At 39.1% G+C, this 21,047-nt stretch overlaps 1 pseudogene; it reads left to right on the top strand.

Moving 5' to 3' along the window:
* LOC136029476 (NADH-ubiquinone oxidoreductase chain 5-like) overlaps nucleotides 1–6,468 on the top strand; it is a 9,356-nt pseudogene extending 2,888 nt beyond the window's left edge.
* Nucleotides 6,469–21,047: the final 14,579 nt, after the last annotated feature.

The raw sequence follows: 21,047 nt of genomic DNA, 5'->3' as shown, positions 1-21,047 counted from the left end.
GTCTCTCTGGTCTGTCTAGTCTGTCTGTCTGTCGGGTATTTCTGTCGGTCCTGTCTGCCTGTTTGTCTGATCTGTCTATTCTCTCTCGTCTGTCTTTTTTTCTGGTCTGTTTGGTCTGTTTGGTCACTTTAATCCGTCTGTCTGTCTGGTCTGTCTAGCCTGTCTGTCTGTCTGCTCATTCTGTCTGTCTGTCTGTCTGTCTAATTAGTCCATTTATGGGTCTGTCTTGTCTCTCAGTCTTTCTGCTCTTTGTGTCTGTCTTTCTATCTGTATTTTGTCAGAATCTCTGTATGACTGTCTGTCTGTCTTGTTTGTTTTGTTTGTCTGTCTCTTTTTCTGTTTTCTGGTCTGTTTGGTGTGTTTGGTCACCTTGATATGTATGGTCTGTCTATCTGGTCTGTCCCAATGTCTGTCTGCCTAGTCTGTCTGTCTATCGGTCTGATCTGTCTGTCTGTCTACTTTTTCAGTCGTTTCTGACCTGTTTGTTTGTAAAATCTGTCTGTCTGTCAGGTCTGTCTGTTTGTCTGGTTTGTCCGTCTGTTTTATCTGTCTGTCTGTCCAGTCAGTCGCTCTTGTCTGTCTGTATGTATTGTCTGTCTGTCTATCCGTCTTGTCTGTCTGTCTCTCTTATCTGTCTGATCTCTTTGTCTGTCTATTTGTCTGTTTTTCTGGTCAGTTCGTCAGTCTGTTTGTCTGTCTATCCTGTCTGTCCAGTCAGTCTAGTCTATGTGTCTGTCTGGTCTATCTGTCTGTCTTGTCTGTCTGCTTCTCTGGTTTGTCTATATGTCTTGCCGTCTGCCGGTCTGATCACTCTAATCTCTCTGTCTGTCTCTTTGTCTGTTTGTCTGGCCTGTTCTTCTGTCTGTCTGTTTGCTGGTCTGTCTATCTGATTGTCTGTCTGTCTCGTCTGTCTGTTCTGTCTGGTTTCTCTGTATGTCTGTCTGTTTTCTGGTATGTCAATCTGTCTGTCTGCTCTATTTGTCAGTCTTGTCTTATTGTCTGTCTGGTCCGTCTTTCTGTCTAGTCTTTCTGTCTGTTTGGTCTTTATGTCTGTCTTGTCTGTCCGGTCCCTTCTGTCTGTCTGTCTTTTGTCTCTTCTGTCTGGTCGGTTTGGTCTTTCCGTCTGGTATGTTTGTCTGTCAATCTAGTCAGTTTGTTTCTCTTGTCTCTTTGTCTGTCTGGTCTATTAAGTCTACCTGTCTGTCAAGCTTGTCTGTGTGTCTGGTCTGTCTGCCCTGTGTGTCTATCTATTTGTCTTTTCTGTCTGTGTAGTCCCTCTGGATATCTGGTTTGTATGTCTGTCTGTTTGGTCTGTTTGTCTGTCTCGCCTGTCCGTCTGTCTAGTCTGTCTAGTTTGTCGGTCTGTTTAGTCAGTCTGTGTGACAGGTCTTTTTTCTAACTGATCTGTCTTATCTGTCTGTTTGTCAGGTCTTTTTTGGTTATCTGGTCTGTCTGGTCTGTCTATGCGTTGGTATTTTTCTCTGCTTGTGTTGTCTGTCTCTCTTGTCTGGTTGTCTGTCTTTCTTTTATGTTTGTCTGTCCTTTTGGTCAGCCTGTGTCTCTGTCTGTTTCTTTGTCTGTTTGTTTGATCTTTTTGGTTTGTTTGTAAAGTCTTTGCGGTCTGTTTTGTCACTTTAGTCCGTCATGTTTGTCTGTGCTTCTGCTCTTTCTGTCTGTCTTGTCTGTTTGTCTGTCTTTTTGTAGTTTGTCTGTCTAGTCAGTCGGTCTGTCTAACTTCTCTGTCCTTCTGCCTTGTTTGTCTGTCTGTCTTCTCTGTCAGTCTGTCTTAATTGTCTGTCTGTCTGTCTGTCTAGTCTGTCTGGTCTGTTTGTCAGTCTGGCCTGTCTGTATGTCTGTCTGTGTGTCTGTCTTGTCTGTCCGGGTTGTTTTGTCTGTCTGTCTGTATGTCTTTTTGTCTGTCTGTCTAGTCTGTTTGGTCTGTCTGTCTATCCCTCTAGTCTGTTTTTCAGTCTACCTGGTCTTTCTTACTGTGTAGTTTGTCTGTCTATGTGTCTGTCTGTCTCGTTTGTTTGGTCCATCTATCTGTCTTGCTCTGTGTCTGTGCGTCTGTCTGGTCTGTGTGTCTGTCTGTCTGTTGATCTGGTTTTTCTGATGTCTCTTTTCTCTCTGTCTGTCTGTCTGTCTGTGTGTCTGACTGTCTGGTCGGTCTGTCTTTTTTGTCTGTCCAGTCTGTTTAGTCTGTCTCTTTTTCTAGTCTGTCTTTCTGTCTGGTCTGTCTCTATGTCTTATCAGTCTGTTTGTATGGTCTAGCTGGTCTTTCCCGTCCCGTCTGTCTGGCTGTCTGTCTGGTCTGTCTGTTCTTTCTAGTCTGTCTGTCTCTGGTCTATCTCATCTCTCTTTCTGTCTGGTCTGTTTTTCTGGTTTTTCTTTCCAGTTTGTATTTTTAGTCTGTCTCTGTGTGTTGTCTGGTCTCCAGGAAGCCCAGACAGACATACAGACGGAACAAACTAACAGACATCCCAGACAGAAAGACAGAGCAGACAAAAAGATAAACCAGACACACAGACAACCAGGAAAGAGACAAACCAGACAGATTGACGAGGCAAACCGACAGACAGACAAGACAGACCGACAGAAAGACATACTAGACATAGAGATAGATAAGACACAGACAAACAGACAAACCAGTCTGTTTGTCTGTTTGGTTCGTATGGTCTGTCTATCAATCTGTCTCTCTGTCTGGTCTGTCTGTCTGTCAGACAGACAGATAGTCTGTCCAACAGAAAGTTGGACGGATATAATACGGGGGGTTTAATTATAACTCCTAACTACTTATGCCATATTGCAACCTTGGAAAAACCTAGACCTACTATTAGAAATATTTTTGAAAGAATTAAAATACATAAATTTACTAGCCTAAATTATATGGTGTAATAACCACCAGGTTTTTAATAACCACCAGACTGACAAACAGACAGACCGATCTGACCAGAGAGAGCAGACATAAAAACGAGACAGAGAGACAAACAGACAGACACACAGACTGACGGACAGAAAGACAGACCCACAGACCGACAAACAGACAGACACACAGACTGACGGACAGAAAGACAGACCCACAGACAGACAGACAGACAGACAAACAGACAGACAGACAGAAAAGAAAGACAGAAAGACAGATCAGACAATCAGACCAGACAGACAGACAGAAATATCAGACATACAGACATAAAGACCAGACATACAAACCAGACGGACAAATAGATCTTCCAATCAACTGTCTTCCAGATGCAAGTTAAGCAACGTTGCAATGTCACAATGTTAGACAGACAGACGGATTGACAGACAGACCAGACGGACCAGACAGACAGACAGACAAAAAAACAGACAGACAGACAGACAGACAGGCAAAACAAACCAGAGGTACTAGACAAGACAGACTGACATACAAGACACACAAACGAGACAGACTGACAAACAGACCGACCGACAGACAGACGAACGGACAGAGCAGACAGACAAACAAACTAAACAGAAAGAAGGACAAAACCATGTCTGATCTTTCTGTCTGTCTGTCTGACGGATCTTTCTTTTTGTCTCTCTTTTCTGTCCGTCTGTCTGTCTGTCTGTCAGTGTGTCTGTCTGGTCTGTTTTGTCTGTCTGGTCCGGTCTCTAGTCTGTTTGTCTGACTGGTCTGTCTTTCTGTCTATTTTTCTGTCTGTCTGTCTGTCTTTCTGTCTGTTTTGTCTGTCTGGTCTGGTCTGTATGGTCTATTTATCTGGTCTGTCTCGTCAGTCTGTCTGGTCTGTCGTTCTGTCTGTCTGTATGTCTGTCTGTCTGTCCTGTCTGTCTAGCCTGTCTGTTTTTCTGACTGTCTGTTTGGTGTGTATGTCTGGTTTGTCTTTCTGTATGTCTTTTTGTCAGTCTGTTTGGTATATTTGGTCTGTCTGTCTATTTGTCTATACGTCTGTCTTTCGGTCTATCTTTCTGTGTGTCTGTCTGTCTGTCTGTTTCTCTGTTCGTTTGTCTGTTTGTCTGGTCTGTTTGGTCTGTCTGTCCGATCTGTCTGTCTGTGTGTCTAGTCTGTCTGTCTGTCTGTGTGTCTGCCTGTCTGGTCCCTCTGGTCTTTCTAGCAATATGTTTGTCTGTCTACCATTGCGAAATTGCATCGTTCCGTCACTTGCATCTGGTAGACAGTTGATTGAAGGATCCATTTGTCTGTCTTGTTTGTATGTCTCATCTTTATGTCTGTATTTCTGATCTTTCTGGCTATCTGTCTGGTCTGTAGGTCTGTCGGATCTGTCTTTCTGTCTTTCTATTCTGTCTGTCTGTCTGTTTGCTGTATGGTTGTCAGTCTGTCTGTCTAGTCTGTTTGTCTGTCTGATCTGTCTGTCTTTCTGGTCTGTCTGTCTGGTCTGACTGGTCTGTCGGTCTATCTGTCTGTCTGGTCTGTCTTTTTGTCTGTCTGTCTGTATATCTGTCTGTCTTTCTGTCTGTTTTGTCTGTCTGGTCTGGTCTGTATGGTCTGTCTATCTGGTCTGTCTCGTCTGTCTGTCTGGTTTGTCTGGTCACACTTTTCATCATTATTGCTCATATGAATGCTTATTCATCGTCCTTTCTGCAATTTTGGGGAAATTTTAGAGACAAGATAATTTTCTTGTTAGCTATTCTTTCTTTCCTAGTGAAACTCCCAGTCTGTTTTGCACACATTTGATTACCTAAGGCTCATGTAGAAGCCCCATTTACTGGTTCTATAGTGTTAGCCGCTATCCTTTTGAAGCTAGGGGACTACGGCCTTTACTTGGAACAAGGACTAAACATTTATAGAGAAACAATATTGATAGGGGCCTGCATAGTAGGCGGAATCTTCAGTTACTGGATCTGCTTACGTCAATCCGATGTAAAATCTTTAATTGCTTACTCCTCCGTAGCTCAAATATCATTCGTTATTTTAGGTATTCTTAGATATTGTACTTACACTAATATAAGATCAATTCTAATAATAGTATCTCATGGGATCTGTTCTTCTGGATTATTTTATTTAAGCTATCTATTTTATGCGCGCATCTGAAGTCTTAGATTCTTTCTTACCCATAGAACAATGTCTCTTTTCCCATCTTTATACTTTTGAAGACTCAGTCTTAGTTTTTTCAATATAGGACTTCCCCCATCACTCAACTTCTTTTCCAAAATATATTTTTTATCGGTGTATTCAGTCTAGATTGGATAGTAGTAGCTCTATCCGGAATCCTATGTTTTTTCTCATCCTGTTACTGCATCTATTTATACTCTAGAACTAGCCACGGGGAGAGATTATACATCCTTAGCCGATTAGAGTATAGTTTAAATGAATATTTAATCGGGAGAGCACATTTTATCCCTCTGTTTGTGGAACTAAAGGAGAACTATTTCTAACAGTATTGTTATATTTCGTATCAGGATATATTTTAATAATTATCGGGGTAATGAGTATTTGTTGCTCATTCTCATTGTTCTTATCGGATGAAATTTATTTATTAAAATATCCTTCTTGCATTTGAATTACCAAGTGTGTTTAGATTGGCTACGACTATCATTTATTTTTTTAGTGCTTCTAATTTCTTCTCAAGTGATAATTTTTTCTTCTTACTGTATAAGCGACGAAATTTTTCTAAATTGTTTCATATATATAATGTTAGGATTTATCTCATCTATGGTTCTGCTAATCGTATCTTCAGACAGATTAAGACTAATGCTAGGTTGAGACGGATTGGGGATTTTCTCATACTTACTAATTATAGTTTATAAGAATTACACTTCTTCTTCTAGAGGAATGAATACCCTAAGAAACCGAGTGGGGGATGTATTAATTTTAAGGTCACTGGGGTTAATATTTTACTCCAGGAGCTGGGACTACATATTTTTAAAATATTTCTCCCTATCAATCATGCTCCTTTTTATCCTATCTTCTTTTCCAAAAGAGCTCAATTACCTTTCTCTGCATGGTTACCAGCAGCTATAGCAGCCCCCATCCCTGTCTCATCTTTAGTTCAGTCATCCACACTGGTAAAAGCCGGGATATATTTGATGATCCATTTGTCTCCATCGTTTGAAGAGAGAGGGTGCTGCTCACTCATTATCATAGGAGGCTTAACTTCCTTTTTCTCAGGATTGGCTGCATTTGGAGAAAATGATTTAAAACGAGTAATTGCACTATCTACATTAAGCCAACTAGGAGTAATAATATTCTCTGTAGGTTTAGGGCTTATGCTATTTTGTTACTTCCGTCTTTTTGCTCATGCACTTTTTAAGGCTCTTCTTTTTATATGCTCAGGAGTCGTAATTCATTCATTAGGTGTACAAGACATACGTCGAAAAGGAGGGGTATCCAAGATACTCCCCTACACCAGCTACATTATTTTAGAGTGCTCTCTAAGATTGATGGGATTTTCATTTTTATCGGGTTTCTTCTCAAAAGATTTAATTATCGAACTGCCCTCTTTGTTCTTTACTGGGGGACCGTTATAGGAGGATATTTCTTTTATTGATGTTTTTGGGGTCTACTAGCATACTAGAAAACAAGTATAAGAATTCTCAATCAAATTAAAATAATTGTCTTTCCCTAAGAGGATCCCTCAATTGGAGTTCAAGTATAATATTTATACTAGGAAGATTTATTCCCCTCATCAGTAGATAGAAAGATAAGGAAACAATCATACAACATCAACAATGTGCTAGTCAGCCTCAAACCCAAAATGATGTTGGGGTGAGAAGTAGCACTTAGTGTGACGTAAAATACAAATTATAAGAAAATTAGTACCAATAAGCACATACAAACCATGAAAACCTGTTGCTAAAATGAATGTACATCCATAGATTTTATCTGCAATATTGAAAGAGGTTTCTATATACTCCAATCCTTGTAGAAATGAAAAGCATAATCCTAGAGACACAGTAACGAGATATCCCTGGAGACACTGATCAAAATTATTTTCTATCAAGGCATGGTGGGCTCAAGTTACTGTAACTCCCGAAGCCAGAAGGATACTAGTATTAAGCAGGGGCATTTGAAATGGATTAAAGCTTTCTACCCCAATTGGAGGTCATAAGGCCCAAACTTCAATATTAGGTGACAAGCTTCTGTGAAAAAATGCTCAAAAGAAAGAAACAAAAAAGAAAATCTCAGAAATAATAAATAAAATTATAAAAAAAAGTAGCTTCTCGCGATACATCTCGTCACCACTGATATGAAACAAATACGATTGTGGCCAATCCCGTAAAGAAGAGCATTCTTTCAAAAGAATGGAATCACTTGACAAGTCCTGAAGTCATTGCAAAAGCCCCTATGCCTGTAGCTAAGTGCCAAAGTCTAACGCTAACTAGATGATAGGGTTGATTTAATTGATTCATTATTCTCTTGCCTAGAGAGATTTTAGAGTAATAAAAACATAAGATTGAATCATAGCTACAGAGAATTCTAGTTTTAATAAGACAATTTGCGAGAACACTACAATTGTAGTAATATAGGCATTTTCCAGAGTCCCCTAAAAGAGTTAATAGGAGATGGCTGGCAACCATATTGGCCGCAAGCCGGACAGAGAGTGTAATAGGCCGAATCATATTTCAATCATTTGTTATCAAAACATTTGTAGTTTCCTTAATTCAAGCATACATGATAAAAGAGATTCAAAGGGGAACTGCGAGTCTTAAAGTAACCGTTAGATGTCTAGTAGCAGTAAAAATATAAGGAAATAAACCAATAAAATGATTAAATAAAATAAACAAGAAAAGGGAAATAACCAGGATACTAGCACCAAATCTATTCGGGCCTATAAGGAGAGATATCTCCCGATCTAATCCCATTAAAACTCTCTTAACTAAGAATTGAGGTCGTGATGGGATTAATCAAAAAGATATCACTATAAATAGGAATGGTGTCAGTATTCTTAATCAGTTAGTTAGAAAAGAGGAAGTCTGATCAAATACTGAAAAGAGGTTTATTATCATTTTCAATTCAAATAAAAAGTTTGATTAGAAAAGCTATTAGAAGAAGAAACCAAATGTGATTGATAAAGAAAAAAAACTATAGTTATAATAGCTCATAATAGAGCTATAGAGACAAGGAAGATCATACCTCAAGGAACCGGTATTATTTGAGAACTTAAGAGGCTACCGCTTGACCTTCAGCAACCCTATGAAATTTGTAACTCAAGTCACTTTAAAAAGTCTCTTTCTCCAAGAGCTTCAATATCAATAGGTATAAAACTATGTCCAGATCAACAAATTGCAGAACATTGACCATAAAATACTCCAGTCATATTCAGCAGAAGTCTGGATTAGTTAAGTCGACCTGGGACTGCATCCACCTTAATACCTAGAGATGGTACGGCCCATGAATGTAGAACATCATCTGAAGTAATCATTAGACGGATAGCTTGATTATAGGGGACTGGTGTACGATTGTCCATATCAATTAAACGATACATACCAGTAGAAAGTTCATTTGAAGGGATCTTGTATGAATCAAATTGAATATCAAGAGAGAAATAATGATGATGACGTAAATTATGAAGAGCCTGGTCAGGAGCTAAATAGCTCATGCAGAGACGAATGGTTGCTGCAATTAGACATGGCTAGGAAAGCTACTCACAAGAATCAGGAATATACAAGTGAAAACGACAGTCCTGATAAAAAAACGTCTGCAGTTGACCTTCAAAAAGTGATCCTACTTCCCGAGTAACCCAGGAATAAAGACTCAATTTTCTTGAGTCGCTTGATAGTTTTTAACGAGACATTTGCAAATGTAAACCCGAAAGATCCTGGATCAGTTGGGACAAGAAACTCATTCTGTATGCTATGGCATGAAGCGTTGCGAGACAAAGGAGCGGAGAACATTGTAGACTCTCTCTTCTCAGTGATCACTGCAACAAGTGAAAGAGACGTCATTCATACTCTAGATGGAAAATTGTTCGGGCCAGAACAAGAACTGGGTCTTATACACAGCCCTTGTACAAATAGTCAACCAAGTTTTTGGGCCAGAGCGCATTATTCTGAGATACCTCACAAAGGGATATACCCATAACGTAGCAGACGGAATTCACAAGAACATCGAGGTGAAAATGAAAAAAAGGGCAAGATACATGAATTTGGTGAATTTTTAACTTGTGTTAACAGATCCAGGAAAGGAGTTAATACCATCATTATGGACAATTCTTTCGAGAATTGAACTTCAAAGAAGAGATTCTGCACAAAATAGATAAAGTTGCCTCACCTGACTGCTATTTTTGAAGCTGAATTCCTGAAATGATAAAGAAATACGTTTTACCGCACTAGCTTCAACAGTGAGGAGGTGCTTCTTTCAGAGTCTCCGCAAAAGTCATTCAACCATACGAAAATTCCAGACCCTGACTCGACACCAAGGGTTATTTCTAAAGAAAAATGAAGCCATTGTGAAAAACTATGCCCCATGATACCATGTAACAGATGTCAATTTTGGCTGAACCTTCAGGTCACAGATGTTCCTGACTGGACCATCTATGAAGAATACCCATACGAAGAAGAATAGATTTTCAGATTTATAGCTTTTCAATCGTTCTTAAGTTAAAAGTGATTAAATAATGTTAATTAAGGCTCGACCTTTAAATACTGATTTTTTTAAAATTCCAAATAGTGTAGATACTAGGTTTTGTCGTTGGAAATTCAAGTTGATCTCACCAGAAAAACACCGACAAAACCTAGTATCTACCTTCTCACTTGTTTTGAAAAAGACTACGGCTTTGTAATTAGTATAGTTGAAATCAGTGAAATATTTGCTATTTTTCTATAACTATACTGTTCTAAAATTCATGCGAATAAAGAAGCAGCATAAAAAACAACGTTTTCACATTTTTCTCGGCATTTACTAAGATGTAGATACTAGGTTTTGTCTGAGGACAGCCGAAACGAGACACACAGACAGATCAGACAGACCGGACAGACAGAAACACCAGAAAGACAAGAAAAGCAGACAGACAAAACAGCATGGTGGACCAGACAGACAAATAAACAGACTGGACAGACAGGAAGAACGGACAGAAGGACACACAAGACAGAAGGACCAGAGAGACCATACAAATCAGACAGACCAGGCAGGCTTCCATTCAACACGCTCAAAATTTTCTTTTCGATAGTGGCCCCCTCATATAAGGTCTGAAAAGGAACACTAGAGCTCTCTCTTTCTCTACATTTCTCTCTCTCTCTCTCTCTCTCTCTCTCTCTCTCTCTTTCTTTCTCTCTCTCTCTCTCTCTCTCTCTCTCTCTCTCTCTCTCTCTCTCTCTCTCCTTGGGTCTCCCACTGGTATACTAGTCAATTTTCTTGTTAGTGGTTTCCAATTCCACACACAATAACACTCATCCATTGAGTACAGCTATACTGGCACAGGGATGCTTAAGACCGTGAATGGTTAGACCGTTGCTCAAGCGATAAATATGTGCTACACCAATACCAACAACATTTTCATCTAGACTAAGATTCACTTTAACCCGTGTAAACTGCTTCTATTCAACAAGCTCAATTTTTCTTTTCGACGGTTACCCCCTCATATAAGGTCTTGGGAATTTCGGCAGGTGTTTCGGTTGCAAATTTATAATTTTAAAGAATTAAACAGACTTTTGACATTTTTCAACATGGGCAATGAATCAAGCAGACTGACTAGCGAGTAACAAAAACTTGTCTCATTTTAATGAGACAACTTGGACACGCCAATTGGTGTAACTTATTTGAACTTTGCCAGAACAATAAACAAACCAAAACATGCCAGACAAGACCAAGCGGAAATGAAAGAAAACATTAGAGCTCTCCGTCTCCCTGGGTCTCCCACTGGTATTCTAGTCCAATATTCCTTGTTATAGGTTTCCAATACCACACACAATCAAACTCATCCACTGAGTACAGCCACACAGATGCACGGATGCTTAAGGCCATGAATGGTTAGACCGTCGCTCAAGCAGTAACCATGTGCTACATCAATACCAGCAATATGTTTCATTTCGACTGAGATTCAATTTAGCCCATTTGAACTGCTTCCATTCAATACACTCAAAATTTTCTTCTCGATAGTGATCCCCTCATATAAGGTGCGGGGATTATCGGCAAGGGTTACAGCTACACTGCTGCAGGGATGCGTAAGGCCGTGAACGGTTAGACCGTTGCTGAAGTGGTAACCATGTGCTAAGCAAATGCCTTCAACTTTTTCATTTGGACTGAGATTTAATTTAGCCCATGTCAACTCCTTACATTCTACACGCTCACAATTTTCTTTTTGATAGTTATCCCCTCTGATAAGGTGTGAAAGGGAACACTACAGCTCTCTTTCTCTCTCTCGCACTCCTTGGGTCTCCCACTGGTATGCTATTCAACTTTCTTTGTTAGTGGTTTCCAATTCAACACACAATCATACTCATCCAATGGGTAGAGCTACACTGGTACACGGATGCTTAAGGCCATGGATGGTTAGACCGTTGCTCAAGTGGAAACCATAAACTAAGCCAATGCTAACAACTTGTTCATTTGGACTGAGATTCACTTTAGCCCATGTCAGCTCCTTCCATTCAACACGCTCGAAAATTTGTTTTGGATAGTGACCCTCTATCCCAATAAAAAATGTTTTATACAAATACCCCCTCATATAAGGTCTGTGGATTATTGGTAGGGGTTTTGGTTGCAAAATTATAACTTTAATCAATTAAACACACCTCGGACATCTTTCGGTATGGGCACTAAATAAAGCAGACTGAGTGGCTTATAACCAACAAACCCTTAACAACTCTAAATCTAGTCACAAGCCCTAGTGAAAATGAAAGGGAACGCCAGATTTCTCTGTCTCTCTATGCTCACCTTGGGTCTCTACTGGTATGCCTGTCAACTCTCCTTGTTAGAGGTTTCCAATGCCACAGACATGCACACTCATCAAATGAGTACAGCTACAAAGGTGCACAGTTGCTTAAGGCTGTGAATGGTCAGACTGTTACTCTAGCGGTAGACCTGCACAATATATAAATACCAACAATATATTTCTTTTTAATATGGGATACACAATGTTCACCGCTTAAGGCACGGATGCCTAAGGCTATGAATGGTTAGATACATACTTGTCATAGCCGTAACACAACAGTATATACATAACAAACAAGCCGTGGCTAGTTAGACCGTTGCTTTAACTAACTGAGAAACACTTCACTCTGGTCTGAATGGTTGTCGGGTCTGTCTGTCTTTCTGTTTGTTTGTCTTTTTGTCTCTTCTGTCTGGTCAGTTTTGTCTATCCGTCTGGGCTGTCTGTCTTGTAATCTTGTCGGTATGTTTCTTTTGTTTGTTTGTCTTTCTGGTCTGTCAAGCCTGTCTGTCTGTCTTGCCTGTCTGCTCTGTGCGTCTGTCCTTCTGTCTGGTTTGTCTGTCTAGTCCGTCTGTATTTCTGGCTTGTATGTCTGTCTGTCTGTCTTTTTGGTCTGTTTATCTGTCTTGCCTGTCCGTCTGTCTTGTCTGTCTGTCTGGTCTGTCTGTTTAGTCAGTCTGTGTGTCTGGTCTTTCTCTCTATTTGGTCTGTCTGGTCTGTATGATCCGTTTGTTTGTCAGGTCTGTTTGGGCTATCCGGTCTGTCTGGTCTGTCTATCCGTTGGTCTTTCTGTCTGCCTGTCTTGTTGCTCTGTCTGGTCTGTCTTTCTTTCTTTCTGTCTCTCTGGCATGTTTGTCTGTCTGTCTGTTCTGTCTGTCTGTCAGTCGGCTCAGTCTTTCTATCTGTCTCTTTGTCTGTTTGTCTGGTCTGTTTGGTCTGTTTGGTTAGTTTGATCTGTTTGTCTGGTGTTTGGGGTCTGTTTTGTCAGTTTAGTCTGTCTGGTTCATCTATCGTTCTGCTCTTTTTGTCTGACTGGTCTGTTTGTCTGTGTGGTCCATCTGTATCTCTTATTTCTCTATCTGTTTGTCTGTCTGTCTTTTCTGTCCGTGTGTTTTTTTGTCGGTCTGTCTAGTCTGTCTTGTCTCTTTTTCTGTCTGTCTGGTCTGTCTCTCTTTCCAGACTGTCTGTATGTCTCTCTGTCTGTCTGTCTGGTCTGTTTGGCCTATCTTTCTGTCTTTCTCTCTGTCTGTGTGGTCTGTGTTTGTGTTTCTCTGTCTATCTGGTCTTTCTGGTCTGTCTTTCTCTCTATCTGTCTGTACGTTTGTCTATCTGGTCTATCTGTTTGTTTAGTCTGTTTTTCTGTCTCGTCTATCTGTATGTCTGATCTGTCTGTTTGTCAGGTCTGTCTGGGGTGACTGTTTTTTTAGGTTGACTATGTGTCTGGTTTTCTGTCTGATCTGTGGTCCTGTCTGGGTTGTCGGTCTGTCTAGCCTGTCTTTCAGTTTATCCTTCTGTCTGTCTATCTCTCTGCTCTGTTTGTGTTTCTGGTCTGTTTATTTTTCTTGTCTATCTGGTCTCTCTATATGTCTGGTCCATCTATCCGTCTGGTTTATCCAGAACTGTCTTTCTGTATAGTCTTTCTGGTTCTTCTATCTGTCTGTTCTGCTTTTCAGTCTGGCCTGTTTTTCAGTCTGTTCTGTCTGTCTGTTTGTCTATATACTCTGTCTGTCTGTCTGTCTCTCACTCCTGCCTGTCTGTCTTGTCTGTCCACTGGTCCTGTCAATCTGCCTGTCTGTCTGCCTGTCTGTTAGTTTATCTATCTTATCAGTCTGTCTGTCTGTCTGTCTACTCTGTCTGTCTGTCTATTCTGTATGGTCCTACTGTCTGGTTTGTTTGTCGGTCTCGTTTGTCTGTCTGGTCCCTCTTTCAGTCTGGTCAATCCGTCTGTCTGGTCTGTTTGTGTATCTTGTGTGTCTGTCTGTCTGGTTTTCTGTCTCTCTGTCTGGTCTGTCTGTCAGTTTTGTCTGTCTGTGTCTCTTGTCTGTCTGTGTGGCCTTTCTGGTCTTCCTTGTCTATGTGGTTGGTCTTCCTGTCTCTCTGTATGTCTGTCTGGTCTCTCAGTCTGTCTGTCTGTCCTTTGTGTCTGTCTAGTTTGTCTTTCTGTCTGGTTTTCCCGTCTATCCGGTTGGTCTGTCTGTCTGACCTGTCTTTCTTTCTAGTCTGTCTTGTCCGTCTGTCTGTATGTCTTTCTGTCTTTGTGTTAGTCCGGTCCGTCCGTCTGCCCAGTCTGTGTGTCTATCTGCTCTGTCTGTCTGTCTAGTCTGTCTGTCTGTCTGTCTGGCTTGATTGTCTATCTGGTCTTTCCGTCTGTTTTATCTCTCTGTGTGTCTTGTCTGTCGGTCTTGTCTGTCTGTCTGTCTGGTCTTTCTATCTGTCTTCTCTTTCTGTCTGCCTTTCTGGTCTCCCTTGTCTGTCTAATCCTTTTGGTCTCTCTGGTTTTTTCGTCTTGTGTGTCTGTCTATCCACTCTTCCTGTCAGTCCAGTCTGTCTATCTGTCTTTCTGGTCTGCCTGTCTGTCTAGTTTTTCTATTTCTCTTGTCTGTCTTTTGTTTCAGTCTGTTTGGTCTGTCTGGTCTGTTTGTCTGTCTGATATATCTGTCTGTCTAGTCTTTCTGCCTGTCTTGTCTTTCTGTCTACCTTTTTGGTCAGTCTAGTCTGTCTAATCTTTGTGGTCTCTCTGGTCTTCCTTTCTTGTTTGTCAGTCTATCCACTCTTCTTGTCTGTCCAGACAGCCTAACTTTCTGTCTGGTACATCTGGTCTCTCTGTCTGTCTCGTCTTTCTGTATATTTGTTGGCTTTTTCTACCTGTTTTGTCTATCTATTGTCTTTTCTGGCTGTCTGTTCGATCCGTCTGTCGGTCTTGTCTGTTTGTGTGTTTGGTGTGTCTGGTTGTCTGGACTTTCTGTCTGTTTCGTCTATTTGTCTGTCTAACCTGTCTGTTTGTCTTGTCTGTCTGTCTGTCTGGTCTTTTTGGTCTGTCTGTCTGTCTTGTCTGTCTGTATGTCTGGTCTTTCCGTCTGGTCTGTCCGTCCGTCTGGTCTGTCTGGTCTGTCCGTTTGTCTGGTCTGTCTGTCTGTCTTTTCTATTTTGCTGTCTTGGTTGTATGCCTGTCTTGTCTGTTTTTCAGTCTGATCTTTCTGTCCGTCTTTTCTTTCTGTTTGTCCAGTTTTTCTCTCTGCCTGTCTGGTCTGTCTGGTCTCTCTGATCTGTCTTGTCAATCTGGTGTTTCTGTCTTGTGTTTCTGTCCATCTGTTCTTCCTGTCGGTCTGGTCTATTTTTCTGTCTGTCTGTCTCTCTCTCTGTCTTATTTGTCTATGTTTCTCTTCTGTCAGTCTGTCGGCATTTTTGGTCTGTTTCAGTGTCTTAATTGCCTTTCTGTCTTGTCTGTCTGTATTTCTTCTGGTTTGTCTATCTTTGTGTCGGTTTGTCTGGTCTGTCTGTTTGTCAAGTCTGTTTGGTCTATATGTCAGTCTATCTGTCTGCATGGTATGTCTATTTCTCTAATCTGTCTGTCTGTCTTGACACTTCGATCAGACAGATCAGAGAGACACATAGACCAGATTGACCAGACACACCAGTTAGTTAGACAGAACGACAAGACAGACTTTCTGACTGTGTTTGGTCTGTCTGTTCGTCTTGTCTGTCTCTCTGTCTTGCATGTCTGTCTTGTTTGTCTGTCTCTCTGGTCTGTCTTTCCTAATAGTCTGTTTGGTTGTCTGGTCTGTCTGTCGTTTTGTCTCTCTGTCTGTCTTTCTTGTCTGTCTTGTCTGTCAAATTAGTTTTTCTGTCTGGTCTGTCTGTCTTTCTGGTGTGTCTATCTGTCTGGATATCTTGTCTGTCTGTCTGTCTGTATTTCTGTCTGGTGTGTTTTTCATTCTCGTCTGTCTGTCTATCTGGTCTTTTTGTCTGTCTGTATGGTCAGTATGTCTGTCTTGCCTGTCTTGATTTCTAGTTTATCTGGTCGGATCAATTTTGGAAATCCTTTTTCACTCCTTGATCCGATCTTACGTTTCCTACTTCCGTAGTATGGATGTCAACCTTTCCTTCACTGTTAAAACCACTTTCTAAGGTTTATAATAAAGCTAGAAACCTCATTAAGGAAACTAACCGTTCAAGAGTTATCCCATTACTTGATCTCGAGTCACTGTATATTCTTTCGTGTGCATGTTTTACTTTTTCTCAGCTTCATGGTGACCTCCCCCGTCCCCTAAGTGTTCAGCCATCTTTCACCTCTGATCAGAATAATTATAAGCTTCGCAATACCGAAAATCATATTCAAGTTCCTTTTACTCCTTGTGTAAGGTCAGACTTTAATCCTTTAATTGCGAGTTACATTGTATGGAATAAGTTGCCCGAATCAGCTCGAAGGTGCCACTCATTCGGTTTGTTCAAAAAAATTATTAAAAATTCATTGGCTTCTTAGAAATTATTTTATCTCTTTTTATATGTGTATATGCGTGTATGTATGCATATATATTTCTTGATTATTTCATTGGAGTCTATTTTATCTACAGATATACTTAATTAATTTAGTCTGTTCAATCTATTAGTCTATTTAGTTTTGTTTTCTATAGTTTTTCATTTTATTTATACTTTCCTCTCTTCTCCTTTTTGCTCTTCTCTCTGTGAGTAAGTGATTATTTTTTTCCTTCTCTGAGTAAGTGGCTCGTTCATTTTCCCCTTTTTTACAGGCCAAAGAGCCTTTGGGGAAATAGTAAAATGTAATATTGTATGTGTGTTTCGTGATGAATAAATCTTATCTTATCTTATCAGAGCCACATTTGACCACTGTCATCACTGTAGCTTTCAATATTCTAATCTTGGTTTGTAGACTTCTTTCTATTCTTCCAAACTTTTTTTAACTGTGAAAAAACACCCTGGGCCCTAGCTATTCTACTTTTAACATCTTCACTGCTCCCACCATCTTTACTAATAATACTACCTAGGTAACTGAAGCTCCCAACCTGATCAATCTTTTCGGTACCTAATGTCACCTGTTCATCTTCACTTATTCCTATAGCCTTAGTGACTTAGTCTTCTTAACATTAATTTTCAAGCCTATTTTAGCACCCTGAACTCGTAAAACCTCTAAAATTCATTCATTTTGCTCACACTTTCATCTAATATGCTTAAATCATCAGCATAATCTAAGTCCAGGAGCGTTCTTCCTCCCCATTTGATTCCATGGTCTCCAATTGCCTTTCCTGTGCTCCTTAAGACGAAGTCCATCAAAATGATACACATAAAGGGGGATAGAACACAACCCTGCTCTTTAATTTAGAGGTCAAAAAACAACAGCAAACGGACTTTTAGCTGGTATTCACCGTTGAAATATATTGCATTTCAATGCTAAGCATTGAACATATTAGATTGTTCCAACGCTGCTTTTGGTCTTTTGAAATAAAAGACGCCATAAGCCTATAAAAATGATTTTATTTGTGGATTACATAGCAGTTATTTGTGATATTTTATTTGTGATCATATAACAACAATTTGTTTTGCGTTTTTAACTTTTGCAAAATTTTTTGCCATTTGTCAGTTAACTTTTTGAGTTTTTTTTTTTTTTTTTTTTTAATTTGATTTATGATTTCTATGTTTGTTTTTAAGCAAAATTTGAAAACATACTGCAGAAAGGGGGACATTTCTCCGGTTTAAAATAATTCCTTTTTGACTGGAACGTATAATAAACTTTCAGATAGCCTATGATCGAAATAAATAAAAGCGGTTTGTTTCAAATTTGCCTTCCCCCCCCCCCCCACATCTCAAAAAAATTCAAAATTTCAGTATCTTTGGCTTTTTGAAATACATGACTATAAGTAATAAAAGCCTTTGTTTCGAAATCAAGGGATAGGTAGGTTTGTTTTATTCTATTGTAGATGATTATAGTACTGTAGATGATATTTACAGTATTGTGTATTGTAGATGATAGTATTACGGTGTGAAAAAGAAAAATAACTGGTCAATCAATTTTAAGATTTTTTCGCTTTGTAATGCTCGCTAATAGTATTATTACATACCAAGAAGTAAATAATGATAAGGAGATTGTGAAGAGGAATAACAAATTCAATGTGAGATAATAAATAAATGGGTGAAATAAAGAAAATACCATTTTTCAAGAATTTTTTTATTTCGTGAAATAAGAAAATGAGGGCTAATAATACAAAAAAAAAGGCATTTTCAATTTTCCAAACAAGGGGAAAATGCCGTCTAACTCAAATGCCGCGACAAACTTAAGAACATACGCTACTTTTTTACGATGATACAAAGTATGACGGAGCTTAAGCAAAAAATGTTCAAACTGCTTAATTTAGCAAATATGAACACAGTACTCTGAGTTTACTTTGAATTAACGAGGTGTCAGTAGGCAGCGTCATCTTTTTCCAGAGAATAAAATGATAATTTTTTTATATATATTTGACAATCTGGGTATATTAAAGACAAAATGTCTGATTCATTTGTCATCCAGTGTGTTTGAATATAAATTATAGAAGGAAAAAAAATACAGAGATAGAAAGGAAAGGGTGAAAGAGAGAGAGGAAGAGAAAGAGAGGGAGATAGTAAACGAGCGAAAGAGAAGGAAAAACGCGCACACAACACACAGTTAATTTAATAATGATTGGTTTAGAAATCAAGTCCTAATTTAGAAGTAAATTCACGCACGTCAACGTCATTTAGTGCTATGATTCCATATTAGGACTCATTTTTAACTAAGCGTTATCCAACTATGAGATTGATAATCAACATATAGTTTCTATGGTATAAGATTAGCAAGCTTAGAAAGCTTAGCGGATTAGAAAGCTTGAGAATTCCCCAGCAATATACAGTGAAATGTATGAAAATATGCTCCAGACAGTGAAATACCCAGCAAGGGCTTGTTCGATGAATAAAATTATTTATTTATTAATTCATGAATGATTTTTCTACTATTGGTCTACAGTTTATGCACTACTACTTGCCATTAAATTTCTTCTCCGCGAAAGGCTAAAAGAAGCAAAAAGCAACAACAAAAAAAATTCATGGCTGCAGTAATTGTCACGGTTGCTAGTAAAGAATAATGGATTATATAATGTGGATTATAGCATATAGTAATCGAAACCTCAAAAATGGTGCTGAGACTGCTGAAAGACAACTGACTTTCATCCAGCTTTTCATTCAGTGGTAGCTATTATTTCGATTAATCTTAAAAGTAAAAGTTTATTACAAAATTAAATTTATGGGAATTTCGAAAACGAGCTGAAACCCCTCGATAATCACGTCAGACCAACATGGAAAATGCACCATTGGAGCCATCATTATTGAAAATCATGCACAGCAAAATTACAATCTCCAAATTTAACAGCTAATGAAATCTTTTTTTGCATTGGAAGTAATGATGTGTCTCCATTTTTCTTTTTTTTTCAAAGGGCGATTAAGCCAGTGGACTTAGAATGTTAGCAGAGGGCTTAATTGAAAGAAAATTGTAATATCTAGAGTCTGTTTAAAGTAACAAATAGTTTGTGCCATAGCGAAGTGGCATTTTCTGCAATTTTGTACCACAAAACACCTATTTTTGCCCGAAGAGAGTTAAAATGCGGAGAATACAAATTCTGATAGAGCCAATAGATTCTTGTACAGTCTAAAACTTTAAACAGGAGGTATTAAGCCCCACCCCCATCTTCAAAACGGCTCCAAAGTATGCCGTAAATACCCCAATAGGTTCTGTGTTTATTCATAGTTCGTCAGCTTATAATGACACAAATGCTGCACTACCAAGGTCTTTAAAACCCATCATCAACTGATTACCTTTTTAAGTAACAAAAGAGATCTTGCCATAGCAAGATCTCTCTGGGATACGGGGCATGAGGAACGCTTTCTGTCATGTTGAGGAACATAAAATCAGTTTTTTTTACCAAAGAGGATCAAAATGCCAGGAAGTTCGAATTCTAAGATAATCAATAGATTTGTCACGACTTAAAACTTTAAATACGTGGTTTCAGCTCAGTGGCATAATTTTGTAAAAATCCTGGGGGAGAGGGCAAAATTGGAGCCAATTTTCTAAAATCAAGTGAAAATGACAGTGAAAACTGATAAGTGAGTCAATAGTACCATAAGGGTAAAGATATACTTAAGAAAACTAACCCGTTTCTGTTGATACTTGAATTATGCAAGCTTATCTGAGTTTTGACATGACTGTTGAAGAAACTATCTTCCAGTGGGGATGGACTGGGGTCTGGAGGGGAGAAAACTGAGGTCTAAGAGGGGCAGTTGTTTTCCCTGCCCCATAGGAAATTACACTTCTTTTTCAGCTCCCCATCCTGAAGAATAGTTCTACAGCAAGTGTTACAATTAGTTGTGAATGCTGCTGCCAGTACCATCGTCATTTTTAAATCGTCAGCTGGTAATGACATGAATACTGCAGTGACTACCAAGATTGACGATCAATAACCATCAGATGACGACCTTTAAAATGGTGAAAGAGTTCGTGCCACAGCAAATTGATATTTTCTGCCATTTTGTTTCGCAAAACATCAATTTTTGCTCAAAGAGGGTTAAAATGTCAGCAAATGCAAGTTCTAAGATAAGCAATGGATTTGTTAATGTCTAAAGCTCAAAAAGGGAGTTTTAGGCCTCTCCACCTTGAAGAAATGTTCGACAGCATGCGGATCAAGCTTTACAATATATTTTGAATACTGCTGCGAGTTCCGTCTTTATTCATAAATCGTCAGGTGGTCATAACGTGAATGCTGCAGTGACTACAAAGATGGTTGATCATTTAACTGCAGATGATGTTCTTTTTAACAACAACAGAGATCGTACCATAGCAAAGTGGCATTTTCTGCCATTTTGTTTCGCAAGACATCAATTTCGGTTCAAAGACGGTCAAAATACCAGAGAATGCAAATTCTAAGACAACCAATCCATTACCATGTTCTAAAACGCTCAACTAGAAGCCTTGAGCCCCTCGTACTGATAAACATGGAATATCCTTTTTTGTATGGTTAGCATGCATATCATAATATATTTTTAATTATTTTTATCTGCCAAGGCTAGCATGTTGCAACAATATCGCTGCGAGATACATAATTTAAAAATACTTTTAGAAGCTACATTTAAAAGCTACTACCTCTCTACGTGGATCTTATAGATTTGTCTTAATAACTCCATTAAAAAGTGCCTTATTACACATTTTGGAGTGAG

Source organism: Artemia franciscana, chromosome 1 (assembly GCF_032884065.1).
Source record: "Artemia franciscana chromosome 1, ASM3288406v1, whole genome shotgun sequence".
NCBI lineage: Eukaryota > Metazoa > Arthropoda > Branchiopoda > Anostraca > Artemiidae > Artemia > Artemia franciscana.
The sequence above is the reverse complement of the archived record's forward strand: the minus strand, read 5'-3'. Positions and strand labels throughout refer to the sequence as shown.